The sequence below is a fragment of the Sturnus vulgaris genome, chromosome 16 (assembly GCF_052056855.1).
Source record: "Sturnus vulgaris isolate bStuVul1 chromosome 16, bStuVul1.hap1, whole genome shotgun sequence".
In the NCBI taxonomy this organism is placed as follows: domain Eukaryota; kingdom Metazoa; phylum Chordata; class Aves; order Passeriformes; family Sturnidae; genus Sturnus; species Sturnus vulgaris.
Genome location: NC_142258.1, coordinates 2,965,509 through 2,982,712, shown reverse-complemented (window position 1 = coordinate 2,982,712; position 17,204 = coordinate 2,965,509). Strand labels below are relative to the sequence as shown.

Below are 17,204 nucleotides of genomic sequence, written 5' to 3'. Positions count from 1 at the left end.
GGGGTCCCAGAGACCCTCATCCTCCTCATCCTCTCAAAGGGCAAACATCTCCCTCTTTCCAGGGTGCCGCTGCCCTGGGCAGTGGGGTTTATCAGCACGGGGTGGAAGTGGGAGAGCAGATTAGCGAGTGCGATGTCCGGATTTCTCCAGCTCTGATGATTCCTACAGCCAGCTCCATCCTGCCTGGCCCTGTGCCAGGTCCTGGCAGAGCGCGGGGGCTGCCGCCGTCACACGGCCCCTCGCTGCCCCTCTTCCCCACGGAAATACCTGGGCTCAGGCGAGGGCTTCGCTCCCGGCGCTCTCCAGGCTCCGCTGGGGTGGTTTTGTGCTGCAGCTGAGTAAAACCACAGAGTGGTGGTTGTCTTTTTTTTTTTTTTTTTTTTTTTTTTTTCCTTTTATAATTTTCTCGGCGAGATAAAATTAAACAAACAAGCCCTTCTGGGAGCAGCGCGAGGAAGGGAGCCTGCTTCCCTACAGATGTGCGTGTCCTCAGCTATTACAACCACTGAATTAAGCTTTCCCTGTGGCTGGGACATTTGCACAATCCCACTCGTTCGCCTCCTGTGGTTTCACTGGTAGGAGACTGGCTCACTCTGCAGCCTCCCTCCCCATGAGGTCATTACCCAAACACCTATTTTTCACAAAAACATTGAGAATGTTGGGTTTTTTTCCTGACCTCACCATCTTGCCATCAAATTCAAGTGGTTTGGAGTGCGAGGCTGGAAGCGCTCAGCAAAGCAGAACATGCTGAGGAGAATGGAATGGAATGGAATGGAATGGAATGGAATGGAATGGAATGGAATGGAATAGAATAGAATAGAATAGAATAGAATAGAATAGAATAGAATAGAATAGAATAGAATAGAATAGAATAGGAAATCATAGAATAGGAAATCATAGAATAAAAATGCAATCAGACATTCCCCAGGGGATGGGGCTGCAGAGGAAGGGGAACACTGTCGGTCAGGAGGGCAGGGGGATCTCCCAGCTGCACTCCAAGCCCTGTCTGCATCCCCCAAACCCAAAAAAGAACAATCCTGGCATGACACTTGCAAACACACCTAAACTTCCCAGCTTCATCTGCCTCGGGAGCCAGCACAGAAGCGTTGCCATAGCTTTGAGGACCACCGGTGGGTTTTGCAGCACAATCTGGACCAGGGATCTATGCAAATCCCCAAGGCAGGAGTCTTTATGGAGGCATATGACAACCGAAAAAGAATAGCGCTCAGTGCTCTACTCCCACACGCCACCCCCCAACTTCACCATCATTTAAATCAGTCTTAAGTTGGAAGAATTCAAATCAACACTGTCGTCACAGAGGCAAGCAGAGAGGTGACACAACTTGGATGCTGCCAGGGAAATTGCCCCCCTGAGACTCCAAACTCATCAGCCCATCACTTTTTTTGAAACCCCATCGAAGAAAACAAATGAACTGCCAACTTGCTGCCCCCAGCCCTCCATCGCCTCTGGCCAGGGCTGCTGGAGAAGTTTCCAACCAGCCTTTCCCCTGGGATCAACAGGGGACCGGTGGGAGAAAAAAATATCTAAGACGTGCTGTTGAGGCTAGAGAGCAGCAGTTGGAAAAGAAATCAAAGCTTCTACAGAGAGAGATGCCAAGGAGATATGTTGTTCCCAAGAGAAACAGGACATTCCTCTCCCAGGGGGAGAAAATGAGGAGGAAGGCTCGTGCCACCTCTTTCAGCTCCCTGGCATAGGTGCTCAGCAGTCTGGGCACAGCTTGTCCCCGCTGTGCCACACTGCAGGCACAGATGGCATCGCAGCTACTGATTTTTTTCATGTGTTTTGTTGGGGTTTTTTCCCCCAAATGCACATTTTCCATTTGGGGGAAAGGTTGCTGGGTCCTGACAGACCCAAGGTGGATTGTGGAGGCACTCTTTGGGTTCCTGGAGACCTCCCTGCCTTTCTGCATCACACAGAATCATCAGGGCTGGAAAAGGTCTCTAAGATCACCCAGCCCAACTGTTAAGCCAGCACTGCCATGGCCACCACTAATCCATGTCCCCAGGTGCCTCATCTACACCTTTAACCATGTGCCCAGACCTGCTGCTGTCTCAGGGACATGACTTGGCATCAGCAGAATCCTCAGGGCTCTTATGGGAGTCACAAAGAGAGGAAGCTGTGGAGGAGAATTTACATTTTGCTATTACCAGAAACACCAAAATCAGGTTCCTGGCTTAGCCCAGAGGGAGAAGGATCACCAGGTTAGATTTTTCCCTACAAAACATGTTTGAGTTACACAAGCAATGGGATCAGGCTGGAAGCAAGAGGGTGAGATCATCTCAGCACAGTCCTGGTTGATCCCCTGAAACCACCCAGTTTGGCTGGTTCAGCACAATTCCTGCAGCACGTTGTTCTTGCAGGAAGTTTTCTACCTGGGCCCTTGAGCTAATTCTTGACAGCATCTTTCATTGGGAACAAGCTACCTGCCTCCTCAAGGCAACACCTGGGGATGTTGGAGGGAGAGGAGGGTGGGAGCAGAGTTGGCCTGGTTATAAATAATCCCATGGAAAGGAAACGGGAGAAAAAGCAGCAGGCAGAAACCAATAAATCCAGGGAGATGTGTTCACCTACAGGCACTCAGTGTGAGCTCCTTGTGCTCCATGTGATCCCATAGAATCAGGCACAAGAGAAAATGGGATCCATTGCAGCTCAACAGAGCAGGATCCAGCCTTTCCTTGAGAAACTCATGGAAACCAACCCAGAGCCCTGTGTGCAGGATGCAGCACATGGCTCGTGGCAAGACCTCATCCACTCTGCTCCATTAGAAAAGATAAAGTTGAGAAAGGGGAGAGTTAAATTAAGGAGAGTTAAATTACAGAGAGTTAAGTGAAGATGCTTGTTGGACCGTGTTAACACAGAGCTGGTCTGGCTCCTGGTGCCACCAGCACTGAACACCCAGCAATCCCATTCCCAGCAAGCTGGGAAATAGCCTGTGTTTAAGGCAATCATTATTTGCAATCTGTGATCCCAGAGAAAAGGGCAGAAAAAGCAACTTCTCATTTTCACCAATAAAAGAGGAATTGCAGAAGCTCAGCAAGCACAGTGGCCAGCAGGTCACAACCAGCAGTGCTGGAGTGATTCATCCTAAACAAGCCAGATTTAGTCAAACTAGCCTAGAATAAGGCAGGGGAACAGAGTTTTCCCTGCTGGTGCCTGCCAGTTATTCACCCATGGGAGCAACAGGGCCAGCAAAGAGGAGACAGAGCAACATCATCCCCACCACCACTGTCCCCTCCAGCTCCAGGACAATCAATGAAAAAGCTTCAATCCCAGCTCCCACACCTGCATACTGCACAAAAGCCCATTAAAGAGGGGATTTTTTTTTCCTCTTTTCCCAACCCATCTTCCCAGAGTGCTTCAGTTCCCAAAGGCTGGAGGACCAAGGGACCAGGCACTGCTCCGCAGCATCCACCGGACTGGTTTTGCCCATCAAACCATGTGAGCAGCTTCACTTTGGCTTGTGTGTAACTTATTATTAAAGCTGAGCAAATAATTCAGGGCAAGAGCTCCAGGAGCAACGTTTTGCCTTTTCATTTTCTGCTCTCGAGCTGTCTGCAGTTTTCCCAGAGCTCGGGGATGATTTAAAGACCTGTCTCCGGACGGGAGCGTCTCGCTGCGACGCCGGCTCCGAGTGTTTGATGGCCCGGATTTCACGTGTGTGTTTGAGGACACGCCGGACACATAAGGATGGATGAGCCTTTCCTGGTACCCTAATTAGATGAGCAGCATTTGCAAGTGGGTTCTGGGGGTTTTTTTATATTTTTTTTCTGTGTTGGAGACCTGCAAACACTTCACGCAGAGTTAATGACCGCCTGTTCGGTAGGCGGGGCTGGATGAGAGCTTTGCTTTGTGGTGCATCATCTTTCCAGTCAATGGTGCCATCCTGGACAGGAAATTTCCTTGGAGCAACCCATTCCCAGCTCCTCTTTGCACCCCAAACCACTGAGGATGTGGGAAAGGACGATGGGGCCATAGGCAGAGCCATGGGGCTGTCAGGCTGTGACGGCTCCGACCGTCCAGCGCTGCAGCCATCCCAGGAATTTGTTTCCTCATTAGTGGAAAGGTTAGGGAGAAGGGATGTGCTCTGTGCAAACTCCCCGTGGTGCTCATGTGACGCGGGCTGGCAAAGGCAGCTCACCCCAGTGCTCGGGCAGTGCCAGCCGAAAGAAAAGCAGGGAAGGGAGAGCCACATTCCCAGGCTGTGGAACCCCAACAGAGGTCCCCACACTTGGAGTAGAGCCTGTCCCCCCCGCACACCGTCTGCCTGTCCCTGGGAAGCCCATCTGTCCTCAAGGCCGTATGAAATGCTGACTCCAACTGCCTCCACCCTTTTCCTGGAGGAAAGGGCTGCTGTCAGCTGCTGCTGTGACCCCAGCCACTCAGCACAGAAGCTGAAGGGGCTGAGAAAGGGACACCCCTCCTGAAGCCACAGTGGAAGAACTGACATTGAGGACAATCCTGCCTCCTTTAGGGACTTGGCCCTAGAAAAAGGTTTGGGCTCCCAGGATTGGGCCAGGCAGCCGCTGTCATTGAGTTTGTTGCTTTCAGCATGGAGCAAACCCACTGTAAAACCCCTCGGAGCAGCTCATGTGCTGGACAGAAGGAGCCATTTAATGAACCCCCAGCACCTGAAAGGGGCCAAGGATACTTTGGGGCCATCCCAGGTGACCAAGCCTGGGGCTCCATTAGTCCTGGTTGGAAACCCCTCTCTGGTCAATCAACATTCTCCTCCCATTGCGTAATTGCACTTTGTTGAGCAGACCCAGCCTCTGGCAATACATTTTCTCCAGCCTTGCTGCTCTCCTGCAACATTTCCCTTATTCCTTTTGCTCTCTCTGGACAGTTGCTGAAACACGTGGAGAGGGAGAGGACAGAAAAATCCAATGCTTGTCTCACCCATAAAGCAAAACCCCGGATGGGAAAAGGGGGGAAAAAAGCAGGGAGTGGTGTGAGATGCTTCTCCCCAATCCATCCCCTCCCGGTTTGCCTGTGGGGGTTTGACAAAAGTGTTTTTTGGCTGACAAAATGATTACAGGGTGCCGAGACAGTAAGTTGCACATGGGTTTCTTTCCTGCATTTCAAACAGGGCAAGGACATGGCTGCACTTCTAGGGGGGGGGGTCACAGTAGTAGGGGTGAGGAAGTGGAAATTTGGGAAAAGGAACAAGGAGCAGAGTAGGGATATTTTCTGCTTGGGAAAGCAAGGACGGAGCAGGCGGGAATGTGTGTGAGCAAAGCCAAAAGCAGGTGATGCTGAAGATCCGTGATGGGATGGGGTTGAGTTTGGGAGGATGCTGGTGGCGGTGTCTGGACCAGCCCAAGGTGGGGAAGGGAGAAGCTGCAGCCACAGCAGGGTCAGATCCTGTGGCCTTGCTACGAGGTGAGGCAGTGGCACCACCGGCAGAGAGAGCGGGGAGAGAGCTCCGGATGGGAACACGGACTGCGCGGAGCAGAACGGGGTGCCCGGGGCACACTCGGACCCGCCGTGCCTGCAGGCAGTGGGTGCTGGGCAGCGGGGAGGAGGAGAGGAGGATTTCAGCTCCCAACTCAATCTGTTGGAGAACTTGGCCTGCTCCCCGTCAAGCTGAAAATAGCACACATGTAAGGACGTGCACGCAGTGCTGGCTGTGTCCTCTCCGAGCGCTTCCTTCCTGCTGCGCTCCGCCTGCGCCTCCGGCCCCCCGCAGCCCCCCGAGCCCCCCACGGGGGCAAAACGCTCCTTAGAGCATCCTTATGCCATAAATCAGGGCCGGTGCACAGATGCAAGGTCCTTTCACCTTCAGCTGCTTTTCACATGTACCACGAGGTCCGGCCGGCGGCGGCTTCCCCGCCGTTATCATCTGGAGCGGGCGAGGCTGAGCGCGGCTCACGGCGGGAGCCGAGCTTTATTAGGAACGGGCATCTGGCTTTAGCCCTCCCTGCAGCCCCCGGCTCGGGCTTGGGATCAGGATGGGGCAGAGAGCACGCACCAGTGCCCAAGCGGCAGGCAGGGAACTTCCACAAGTCCCCGGTTTTTCTCCTGATTTTATCTCCCAGCTTATATTGGCAATGGGAGAATAAAGCCCTGGTGCTCCGCTGCAGGAGCAGGTGCTGCCCGGTCGGGGTCGAGCCCCAGCCCTCGGAGGGACGGGGAAGCAGCAGAGCGTGCTGCAAGCTGGAGGATGGAGATAACCCTGGCAGCAGCCAGAGCTGATTCCTGCAGCGGAGAAGGAAGAAAAGAGGCTGAGATCCCCATGGACATCAGGCACAGGAATAAAGGGAAAGCTTTGTCGGGACATCGCTGCAGCTCTGAGCACAGCTTTAGCAAAGTGCTGCTCCTCTCCCATCCCTGTTGGGAATACCTCTAAAGAAATGTTCCACTAAAGGGCAAGTACCCCGGGATGGAGAGAGCCTTATGGGGCCGTGACTGGGGGACCTAGGAAGTGCAAAAATCAAATAACACCAGGGCTGGGGAGGGACTTACAGGGATATACAAGGATGTACAGGTGACCCACATGGAGCTTGGTGTTTGGAAGAGGGGATTGTTAGAAACACAGAGGTTGTTCTGTGCTCAGGGTAGTCAGGGTGAACTATACACAGTAAATGGGGTGATTCCCTGTGCAGCAGGAGCCAGCAGCCCTCCAGTTTCCAGGATGTCCCATGTCCCAGGGCATGGCTCCAGAGCAGCACCCAGCAGGATGGGCAGTGCCTCGTGAGGACACTTTTCTTCCCCCAAATCTCCACTTTTCCAGGGTTCTGCTTGATGCCAACAGCGGCCTCATAGTGCAGTGCTTGGCTGGGGACAGCAGCAGGACACCAGGGAATATCAGTGGCTGACATTCAAGACCACACTCACAGCACACCAGATCTGCACCTGGGCATGGCCAAAACCTCTCTGCTTCCCGAAACCCTCTGAGGAGCAGCGTTAGCCAGCGTGTGGTATCAGCTCTCCTGAAACAAAGCCATTGTGGTTGAGGCAGGATCCTTATTAATTCTTTCCTCTCTTTAATTTTTTTCTCAGTTCCCTTTCCCATTGCTCAAGCTGGGCTTGGGTAGGGCCCTGCTGCTGCCAGCCCGCGTCCCTGTGGCACGGTGCCACTGGTGCTATTGCTCTGTGACACGGGGATGTGATTTGGGGTTGATGGTGAGATCAGAGGCATGCAAAGGGAAGGGAGCCATGGATGGAGCAGAGAGCCCCAGATGGAGGGGAAGGGGAAGGTGGGGAGCACCAAAATAATGGCCCATCAGCACCAGGCAGTGGACTGGGAGGGATGCACTGTGGGTCCCAGCCCCATCCACCATCCAGCTGGGGGGATGGAGACAGGAAGCTGCCACCTATTGAAACAGCTTGGGTGAAACTTCTCCCCAGACACCATTCCTAGGGATGGGCCACAGGGAAAAGAGTAGGACAGGACATCCTCAGCACTCACAGAACACAGCAATCACCTTTCCCACCTCTGCCAGCAGCACCTTCCTCAGCCACCCATCACCGACACACCCCTTCCACCCTTGGGTCATCCCACCACCTTCATCCCCCAGGATGCTGAAAAGCACCGTTTTCCCCATTACAGCCCGCATCCACCACTCCTGCAGTCCCTTCCAGCACCAGCCCTGCAACACCGATTGCCATTGATGCCATCAGCATGTCCCCAGCTCGAGGGGACCCCAGGCAGGGGCCAGCGCATGGAGCCTGGATGGCTCCAGGCGTGGTTACATAAACACCTGGGCCCGGGACTGTTTGTGTTTGTGCTGCCTTCAGCGCTGTGCTCCTCAACCCTATTTGCATAACAAATAATTAATAATAATTAATGACTAGGAGAACGGTGTGGGTTGCCAGATTGTGCTAATTAGTGAACAAACGCCATTGCACAAGCGAAGGCAGGCGTCACATGGCCTCGTGTCCTCACCAAGTGTGGGGACACTATGGGGACAATGTCCTGTGTGACTCTTCTGGGTGGGGAGGAGGCAGCGCTGTGGGTGGTGGGGTGGGTCACTGGTGCTCCCAGGTGGGTGCCGAGGTGCAGCCCCGCTCTGTGCCCACACACGTGGCATCCCACAGCATCCCACAGCATCCCACAGCATCCCACAGCATCCCATAGCATCCCACAGCATTCCAAAGCATCTCACAGCATCCCAAAGCATCCTACAGCATCCCACAGCATCCCACAGCATTCCAAAGCATCTCACAGCATCCCAAATCATCCCAAAGCATCCTACAGCATCCCATAGCATCCCACAGCATCCTACAGCATCCCCTAGCATCCCACAGCATCCTACAGCATCCCATACATCCCACAGCATCCCATAGCATCCCAAAGCATCCCACAGCATCCCACAGCATCCCATAGCATTCCAAAGCATCCCACAGCATCCCACAGCATCCCACAGCATCCCACAGCATCCTACAGCATCCCACACCCGGCTCTCTCTGTTAGAGCCTGGGACAACACTCCGTAATTGTCTGGCGATGGCGCCGCTCCACATCATTAACGAGCAAACCAGCACCAGCTCATTAAGGCAAAGCCTTTGCTCCGGCAGCTCTGCAGCCAAATCGTGCTGGGGGCACTCTGACCACAGGGTCCCTTGCAGGACCCTCCCTGGGCTGAAAGCACACAAAAAAAAAATCCCCCTGTGCCACCAATGCCGGAAAACAAGGAGGAGTGAGGGTGTGAATGATGGCGTGGCCTGTTTGGTCACCTGGACACCTGGACCCCACACACCTGCAGCTGCCTGGGGGGCTGGGAACATGGAGCATGAAAGGGAAAAGGGGAGAGAAAAGGAAAAGCAGAAAAAAAAACAGAAGGGGAAAAAAGATGAGAGGAGGAAGAGAAAAAAGGAAAGGAAAGGAAAGGAAAGGAAAGGAAAGGAAAGGAAAGGAAAAGGAAAGGAAAGGAAAGAAAGGAAAGGAAAAGGAAAGGAAAGGAAAGGAAAGGAAAGGAAAGGAAAGGAAAGGAAAGGAAAGGAAAGGAAAGGAAAGGAAAGGAAAGGAAAAAAGGAAAGAAAGGAGAAAGGAAAGGAGGAAAGGAAAGGAAAGGAAAAAGGGGAAAGGAAAGGTAAGGAAAGGAAGAGGAAAGGAAAGGGAAAGGAAAGGAAAGGAAAGGAAAAAAGGAAAGGAAAAAGGAAAGGAAAGAAAGGAAAGGAAAGGAAAGGAAAAGGAAAGGAAAGGAAAGGAAAGGAAAGGATATTTGCTTGTCTTAGATCTGCTCAAGCACTGACTGCAGGTCACACAGGGGAGCACTGGAGCAGTGGGATGCTGGAGTGAGCAGTGAGATGCTGGAGTGAGCAATGGCCAAAGCTTGTGGATCTGTGTGGCCAGAGGCAGACTGAGAGCAGGATGCCTTCCTCCCTGGGAGAACAATGGATTGGAGCAGAGCAAAGCCCTCTTCACTCCCCTCCATAAAACTCTGCAGGTCCCAACTCAATTTCCCCAATCCCTGCAGTGTCCCAGACAAGCCCTGGATGCCAGCAGAGCTCTGGGGCCATTCAACCTCGTTCCACTGCCAGCTCCAAAGCAGCCCCTGCTCTACCCCCAGCAGAGCAGAGCTGGGTGCAATTACACTTCACTGCCTCTCTTCTCTCCCTGTAATTCCTTTGCTCCGCTGAATTGCTTCCCCTTCAGCACCACACAATAATCCATTGCACTGTAATTACACGGGGAATTTTAATATCTGATGTATTTATAAGATGCACTTAATTCATCAGCCCCTTTAACCACACTGTCATTCCAGCCTTCAGCACGGTGGGAAGGATGGACTCGCTGTCAGATGGAGATTAGCTGGCCCGTGTGTGTAACGAGCTGGAGGGTGTTCTCAGCCCAGCTGAGAGCCTCACTGCCAGATCCCACCCTGGTTGGGGAGCAGGATCCCACCATGCCAGGTGTCCCAACCCTCCAGGGGGTTATGCCAGGGCTCCAATGTGCTGCTGCAGAGACAAAGGCAGCACGATCCAGAGACTTTTCTCGAACATTTGAACCATCCAACGGTCGGAATTTGGCAGAAATGAAGGGTCTGTGTTGGGGTGAGTTTTTATCCCTACAGCCCAAGCACTGGGGTTCCCCAAAGGGCTCCCTAAGGTGAGGGATCCACATTCAGATCTCATGAAGAAAGTAGCCACTACTGAAGGCTTATTTTTCCTGGCATTTGTTTTGGTGGCTCCTTTCCAGCCGTGTCCTAAAGGGAACCAAAGGCCTTTGAGCCTCTTGCAGGGAGCACAATGCAATGATTTTCCCAGCCCAGGCAGGAGGGATGAGCTCACTGGCGTCCTTGGTTCCCCCCAGCATGAGGGTGCAGGGTCCCTGTGCCAAGCACAGCAGGATGCCCATGAGAGCACCAGGCTCAGCAGAGTGCTGAGGGTGGCTGGGCTCCATCCCACCAAACCCTGGCAGAAATGCCAGCTGAGCCTGGCAACGAGGGGCAAAGGAGGAGAGAAAAGGGTGGTCTCACTGACTCGGTTCCTGGGGGCACCCTGGCTCTCACTGGTGGGTGATAGCACATATTGCACACTGGGATCCCACTGGGTTTTCCCACAGCCCTGCAGTGACATCCATGCTGCCCTGCCAGGCATCCCTGTGGGCAGATGGCATTCACAGGTGGTGGCATTGTCCCCATCTCAGCACTGGCCAAGAGGCACCAGGGAGGCACAGTCCAGCTGCTGGGGGCACTGAATGCCCTGCATGAGCAGGATGGGCCAGGGACCCACCAGGTCCCCACCAGGTGACCACTGGGACACAAACCCTCCTCCTGCTCTCAGTGAGCTGTGCCGGAGCAGAGCTGTGCTGGAGTGGGACTGTGATGACATTTCAGATGGAGAAAGACCTCCAGCAGTACCACCCGGAGCCCCTGGGCTGCTGTCAGCACCCTGAGCCCACCCACAGCCCTCGGGCTGCCAGGGCTGGGTCAAATCCCAGGTGCACCCTGGCACTTGGGAGTGGCCAGGCACGGTGACACACTGGTGACACACTGGTCCCCCACCTTAGCACAGCCTGGCAGTGAGGTCTCTTCCCACAGCTCCCTGCTCCGCCACTCTGTGGCTCCCTGGGAACTCAGGCTGGGGTCACGAAGGGTGCTGCAGCCAGCCTGATGTCCCTCCGTGCCCCACGTCATGTCACACACACTCTAGAGCTGCACCTCCCTGTCAGGCTTCCCCGAGTGCCAGCAGGTCCCTGTGCCCATGTGCCAGCCCTGAGTGGGGACACCAGCTCTGGGGGCAGAGCTTGGGCTGAGCTGCAGCATCTCACACCCAGGGTTCTCTGAGGAGCTGGCAATTCCCCATCCCCTCCCCATCCAGAGGGTTCCTGGTACCTGCTCCCCATGGGATGTCACAGCCTCCTGCCTCAGTTTCCCCACCTGCACAGTGCTCTCCCAGAGGATAGAAGCAGGACCATGGGTAGCAGGGGGTGCAGGACCAAGGCAGGGCCCTCTCTGCTGTTCCCATCCCCAACCCTTCCTTCCACAGGGTGCTGCCACCCAGGGGGAATTCTGGCCCCCAAGGTCACTGATAGAAGGGGCTGGGGCCAGACACCTCAACCTCATGCCCAACCAACCACCTCCTCCAGGTCCCGGCCACTCCCTGAAGCTCAGCTACCCCGCAGGTGTCCCCCTCCCTCCCTCCTGTCCCCAAAAAGCAAATATCCAGGGAGATGGGCTCGGCGCTGCAGCTCTGCCGGTGGCACTGGCGCTGAGCAGAGCAGACACTGCAGCACGGACGTTATGTAAGCCCGAGCCAGCTCTGGGGATGTAGGACACCGGGGTTATCCCCCGGCCCCCCCCCGGGGCTGCCACCCCCACCCCGCCCCAGCCACGGGGCTTGTGGAGCTTGGGGGAAAACCCCACCAGCTCAGCCCACACTACGAGGGCTGCAGGGGGAGCTGGGGTGGCACTTGGGGTGCTGAGTGGCTTTGCCATGGGGGGCACGCGGTGGTGGCACAGGGGTGGCAGTGGGGGGACAGGATGGTTGTGACGCTGTGGGGCAGGGAATGGGGTAAGCGGTGGGGTGGGATGGGGCTGGGAGGCAGCGGGTGTTGCTCCCACGTCCCACTGAGTCCTTCTGGACTCTCCAGGGCTCACTCGTGCAGGTGAGAGCTCAGGGAAGGAGCCAGGTGGGCAGGCTGTGATTCCCGGCCTGTGCCTCCCTCGGGGTGATTCATGGAGCAGGATGAACACGGCCAGGGCAAAAGATCCAGCCCTGATCCCTGCTACATCCACATCCCCATCCTTACAAATCTGGAGGGACAGTATCCCTAAGGACAGCCTTCCTAGGGCCAGTATCCCTGTGACAGCATCCCTGAGATCAGCCTCCTTGGGATCAGCGTCCCTGGAACAGCATCCCAGCCAAAACATCCCTGGTGCCTCCAGCACAAGCTGGGGAGCCACCATCAGGGTTTCCCAGAGCTGAAGGGAAGATCCTTCCCCTGCGGGACAGCCCCGGCATCACCTGCCCCGCAGCCCTGCGGGGAAATGGAGGTGAGGGATGGCACAGCCGGCATCACCCGCATCACCCATCCCCAAAACAGCCATCCCCCGTGCCGGGGGCACAGCGAGTGGGCAGGCAGTGCTGGCAGCACCGGGGCTCCCCCAGGATCAGCCTTATCCTCGCTAACAGACCACTGGGATGCCGGCAGCATCCCCTGCCTTGGTGCGGGATGGGGACAGGGATGGGGACAGGGATGGGGAGCCCACGACCCCACAGTGAAGTGACTTCTCTCTGCCTTTCTGTCAGGCACAGTCTGGATCTGGCCATTTCTGTTCGCTGATTTCAGGGGGGAGAAAAGCCCAGACTAAAGGTCCTAGCAATGGGAGATACCAGAGCAGGAAATTAATGTTAATTAATTCATAATGACACTGAGATAGTGATACCAGATGCTTCAAAAGTCCAACAGGGGAATCTTAAAGAGCTTTGCAAGAAATCCATCGCCCACCGGCAGCCCTGCCTCGCTGCAAACCGGGAACGGGGGAGCGAGCTGGGAACTGGGATCAAGCCGGGGCTGGAGGACCAAGCTGGAACAAGGGAGCAAGGTAGGAACAAGTCAGGAATGGTGAAAGAGGGGCACATTCCTGTGAGGTGACAAGCCCACAGTCACCCAGAGCTGTGGAGAGCAGCACTGGGACACCCCCTGCCACCTGCCACCACACTCCCACCTTTCTCCCTTCCACCTCAAGCTGGAGTGGAGCTGGAGTGACAAGACACCCATCGTGCTCCACTCCCTGGGGCACAGGGGCTTCCCAAGACCCTTAATGCTGTTTTTTTCTCTGTCCTTTCCTCCATTTCGGGCACACCAGGTTCAGGGCAGGTGGCTGGGTATGCACTGGGCGCTCAGGGGCCCACAGGGGGATGGAGGGACAGGCTCATGATCTGGGACAGGGACACAGGTCCTTTGCCACCCAGTGTCCCCACACCCAGAGGACAATTTCTCCCTCCTCATCCATGTGAGCCAGCCCTTGCCCTGCGCTGCCAAGCCCAAACCTGGCTGGACTTTAGGGGTGCAAAAAAACCTAGACAGGGGCTTGAGCCTGGTGCCACATCCCTAGGGCTGGGGATGCCAGAGCCAGCGCTGGGAAGGGTGCAGCCATGAACTCTGCAAAAACCACAGGCAGACCCCTGGGTTTGGAGCTGTTTGCCCTGATGGGGGATTATGCTCCTTCCCACAGTGATACAGCAGCACCTGCACCAAGAGGGGACCCTCAGGACGGGGACTCAGTGAGGTGGCCGAGGCCAGGCAGGGCCTGGCAGTGGCAGAGCAGGGTGGCACGGCCGGGGCACGGCGCTGCCATCACTGCTTACATAAGGAGCCCCCTCCAAGGGCCACACATCCGAGCGGTGACAGGAGAGCAGGACACAACTGTCCCTCCTGTAACCCCCCACAGGGACAGCGCTCCCACTCTTCCTGGAGACAGCACCCCCAAAACTGCCAACCCAGCCTCCTTCCCCCTGCACAGAGGTTGGGAGAGGCTCCCGTGTCTCTCACACCCTAAAAGCCCCTAAAAGCAGATGGGAATGGGGTGGAAATGCCGGCTTTCAGCTGGCAGTGCAGTTCCCCCGACAGCTCCTCTGAAGTTTATCCGCAGCAGGAACGGCTCCTGCTGCTCTGCTGCTGGAGCTGCCCCAGCCAGCAGGGAGAGGGGAAAACCCCACTGTGAGCACCGCGGAAAACCACAGAGCACCACGGCACCACCAAAATTTTGGCAACACCAAAATCCCACCCCAGCTACTCCCAAGGGACTTGCCATAAACCCCCCCGGGTCATTCCAGGGCTAAGGAGAAAACTACTTGGGCTTCAATGGTAAAGCAACTCTTTTGGGTAAAGAGCAGCAGAGGAAACACAGGATTTCAAAGTGTGTTTTGGATCAGAGGCAAGAACTAAAGTGGCCTTCACGGTGCCTTCCCCAGCAAAGCCGGAGCTTTATTAAGCTTATCTGGCATGGACGGGAATGCTCGCTGTTATTACAGGCCTCAAAAGAGCAGGCAAGGATTTTTAATTTATTTTTTAAATTTTTTTTTTAGTCTTGTTTTCATTATTTTCTGGTGGCTTCACTGCTCTGTGCTCACACAAAGGGAATTTCACCTGCTGTTCCAAACAAAAGGCCCTGGAAAGTTTTGCAGAGAAGGGGATGAGGGGAAGAAGCAAAATGAGTTGTTGCAGGGCTTGCTGTGAATTTTTTTTCACAGTGACCTGTAAAACATCCCCAGCTCTTTGCTGCTTGCAGAAGACCTGGCACCAACATGTGAGTCCCCTGTCCCCACCAGTGTTCTGTCACCCCCGGGATGGGAATGGGAAGGTCTCAGAAATTTGGGTTGGTTTGGGGTGCAAAGGGAAGGCAGTGGCACCGCTTCCCATCTTTTTCACGGGCAAAGTCACGCCACGCTTTCTAAGAACAGGAAAGAAAAAAACCCAGCCCTCGTTTGCTGACACCACAGCAAAACAGGTGGTTCAAAATCACAAGTGCAAGGGGGGAAGAAAATAAAACCCTATTTGGTGATTTTTGTGCTCATATTCACTGCAAAACTGTCCGGGAGTGTTGCTAAATACACACCATTTTCCCTCTCACACTCTTTGCTCTATAATTAAGGGAGACTTCTAAAAATACAAACGGCCTCGAGCAGCCAGTGAAGGCGTGCAGGTGCTGCTAACTGGAGGCACTTTAGTACAGCTCATTTTCTGGAGAATTTTACTCGCCTGGCTCGTGCTCAGCGCCGATACTATTACAGTGATGCAATTATGCTGCTGCTGCTGCTGCTGCTGCTGCTGCTGCTGCTGCTGCTGCCGTGGTTGCCTCGCTCGGCTTTTTCCCTGCGCTTTGCAGTTTGCCTTGGAAGCCCCCCCAGCCCCGCAGCTCCCGGGCTCGCCCCAAGCGAGTCCCCCCGGCAGGGCCCGGGGTGCCCGGGATAAGAGGGTCAGCAGGGTGTGTGTCGCACCGACCTGTGAACATCCCTGTGTGGGCATCGAGGGGCACAACCCCGCCTGGGCATTGCCCAAAACAACCGGTGTGCAAAAGTTTTTTTTTGGGTGAGGAAGCGAGCTGGCTCCAGAGGGGAGCAGGAGCAGAGAGAAGCCCAAAAAGCAGCAGCAAAGCCTGAGTGCTGGCTGGGCAGGGAGAGGGCCCATGGCATTGGCACGGTGATGCCGCTTGGCAAAACATCCCCCTCCCCAAAAACAATTTGGGGCACGGGGGTGAAGGGGAACTTTCCCCGTGGAGCCGCCGCTGCGAAACTTCCCCGTCTTATTTCTCCATTAGGGCTGCAATAGGTGGAAGTGATTGACTCACTATGAGACTGCTGTTTTTGCCTCTGACTTGGGATTAAGACGGAGCTGGAGGAGCCGTGGTGGGCAGGCACCGGAGCCGGCACTTACCTCTCACTGCATCCAGCCCCTCCGGCCGTGGGGCTGCAGCTCCTGGAGAGTTAGCTGGCAGGGGACCCCACATCCACTCGGGTTTCTCCCAGGACCGACGTTCGGCTGCTGCTTCTTAGGCACAGACCCAACCCCTCCATTCCAACCACAGGGAGAAAAAAAAATATCTTCTTCCAAAAGAAAAAAAAAATAAAAATAAAAATTAAAAAAAAAAAAAGGAGGGAGATTAAAAAAAAAAAAAAAACAAACAGGCAAACACGCTTTTTTTTCTTGGTTCTGCTTCCTCGTGGAGAAAAAAAAGAAAAATAGATAAATCCCAGCGACCAAGAGATCCAGACTCAGGTGAATTTAGCTTCAAACTCCCTCTGCGCTTTCAGAGCCTTCACCCTCAAATGGGCTCTGGAAGATGCTGGGGGACCCATCGTTGCCAAAGTGTCATCAAATATCCTTCGGGCTCAACTCCGCTCCTGCCCGGGGAGGGTGGACTTCTTCCCTTCTTCCCTGCTTGCTGCGTGCTGTGGAGTTGGCAGGGACCTGCCTGTTCCAGCCTCAGCGTGGAGGGTGGGTGGGTTGGTTGGTTGATGTGGGTTGGTTTTCTCTCTCTTTTTTTTTTTTTTTTTTTTTTTTTTTTCTCGCCGCTATTGGTTTTCTTGCTATCTGATCCTGAGCGAGCGCTGCAGCTCGCCGCTTCCCTGCTTTTTTTCCCCCCCAGCTCCCAGGCTTTTGACAGGGAATGAAACACAGACACCCAGTGAGACAGGCTCCGGCTTCTACAAAGCTCCACTCCCTCCTGCTGCCTTTGTCCGCGAACAGCAACTCCTCCAACTCTGCCCGTAGACACGAGGGAACCTCTGCATCAGCACTTTCCTAATGGCTGCTTCGCCCCAGCCCTTCGGCCCTTCTTCTTCTTCTTCTTGTTCTTCTTCTTCTTCCTCGCTTCCTCTCCTCTACCTTGATGGCTTCCGCTTGCTTTTTCTATCCCGGCCGCGGCTCCGGCAGCCACAGAAGAGGGAAGGAACAATCCTTCTTTCCCGATGGATCCATCTCAGCTCCCCCGAGCCGGCGGCTGCGCTCGGGGGGCAGTGGCCCCGCAGACCATCACCGTCCTTCCTGCGCACCTTCCATGAAAAATCGATGGTGGGACAGCGTCCCTGAAGGCTTCACTTTGGGCTGGGTTAAGGGGCAGGGGGCTGCGTGTGTGGAGAGGAGATGGGGGTAGAGGGAGGGCTGAGAATTGGAGCCACTTCTTTTTATTGCAGGCGGGGATTATTTTTTATTTTTTTTTAAAAAGGTTGACTGGAGTCCAAGTTTGTTTCTTTGGTGGTGAGCATTATTTTAAGCTATTTGGGAGGCTTTGG

The 17,204-nt window shown here is 54.9% G+C and overlaps 1 protein-coding gene and 1 long non-coding RNA gene across 2 annotated transcripts in view; one reads left to right on the top strand and one right to left on the bottom strand.

Moving 5' to 3' along the window:
* Positions 1 to 16,444, bottom strand: part of LOC106864743 (potassium inwardly rectifying channel subfamily J member 12) — a 34,247-nt gene extending 17,803 nt beyond the window's left edge. The window contains exon 1 of the mRNA XM_088174276.1: positions 15,847 to 16,444. The gene's annotated coding sequence lies outside the window, so the exon portion shown is untranslated. The remainder of the gene's footprint in view (positions 1 to 15,846) is intronic.
* LOC148221876 (uncharacterized) lies at positions 12,611 to 16,063 on the top strand. The gene is made up of 3 exons (XR_015807177.1): positions 12,611 to 13,012; positions 14,664 to 14,719; positions 15,731 to 16,063. It is a non-coding gene; the product is annotated as an uncharacterized LOC148221876 (long non-coding RNA).
* Positions 16,445 to 17,204: the final 760 nt, after the last annotated feature.